Below are 1,288 nucleotides of genomic sequence, written 5' to 3'. Positions count from 1 at the left end.
CCAGAGTAGGAAAGAACTCTGAAGCCTGGAAAGGAGTATTAGGCAAGCATGGTGTTGGGAACTGCAATGATAATGGTCGCCTTCTGCTAGAGTTTTGTGCTGAGCATCAGCTTACCATCACCAACACTATCTTTCAGCAGAAAGATAGTCTGAAGACAACTTGGATGCACCCTAGGTCCAAGCACTGGCTTGGATTACATCTTGGTCAGACAGAGAGATATCCGTGATGTTCATCACACCCGCGTGATGCCTAGTGCAGAATGCCAAACAGATCATCGCCTTGTGCGCTGTAAACTTAACCTCCACCTTAAGTTCAAACCTAAAAAGGGCGGCATTCCTAGAAGGAGACTTCAAGTTAACATTCTTCAAACAGCTACAGTAAGGGACAGTTTCCAGGCAAATCTCCAATCCAGGCTCGAAGTTCATTCCACAGATCCCTCTCCCGAAGCGCTCTGGCAACTTATTAAAAATAGCATTCTGCAGTCCTCTGAAGAATCCTTAGGGTTCTCCTTCAAGAAAAACAAGGACTGGTTTGATGAAAACAGTCATGAGATCCAGGAATTGTTGAGTAAGAAGAGAATTGCTCACCAAGCCCATATTGCTCAGCCATCTTGTCATATAAGGAAAGCAGCCTTTCGACTTGCATGCAGCAAGCTACAACAGACACTTCGTGACATACAGAACAAGTGGTGGACCAATCTTGCACAAAAAATCCAATTATGCTCAGATACAGGTGATTACAGGGGATTCTATGAGGGCCTGAAAATAGCCTACGGTCCTACACACCAGGTTCAAAGCCCTCTACTCAGTACAGATGGCCAAACGCTTCTCACAGATAAAGTTTCCATTTTGAATCGATGGTCCGAACACTTTCAGACTCTCTTCAGTACTAGCCATGTAGTTCAGGACTCAGCAATGCAGTTCATTTCACAACAACCAGTGAAAACAGAACTGGACACTGCCCCCACCATGGGAGAAACTCTTAAAGCAATACAGCATGTGAAAATCGGCAAGGCAGCTGGAGTTGATGGAATCCCACCTGAAATTTGGAAGTACGGTGGCCAAGCACTCCATGTTAAGTTTCACGAATTTGTGGTGTGCTGCTGGGAACGAGGTGTAGTGCCTTCAGACCTTCGTGACGCTGTCATCGTCACCTTGTACAAGAGGAAAGGAGATAAATCAGACTGCTCAAATTACCGAGGTATTACTCTGCTCTCCATTGCTGGTAAAATCCTTGCAAGAATTCTTTTGAACAGACTAATACCCACCATAGCAGAAGATCTTCTAC

This window comes from Empidonax traillii, unplaced genomic scaffold (genome assembly GCF_003031625.1).
Source record: "Empidonax traillii isolate 1590-97213 ecotype Southwest subspecies unplaced genomic scaffold, ASM303162v1 scaffold29:size1973556, whole genome shotgun sequence".
Taxonomy (NCBI): Eukaryota; Metazoa; Chordata; class Aves; order Passeriformes; family Tyrannidae; genus Empidonax; species Empidonax traillii.
The sequence above is the reverse complement of the archived record's forward strand: the minus strand, read 5'-3'. Positions refer to the sequence as shown.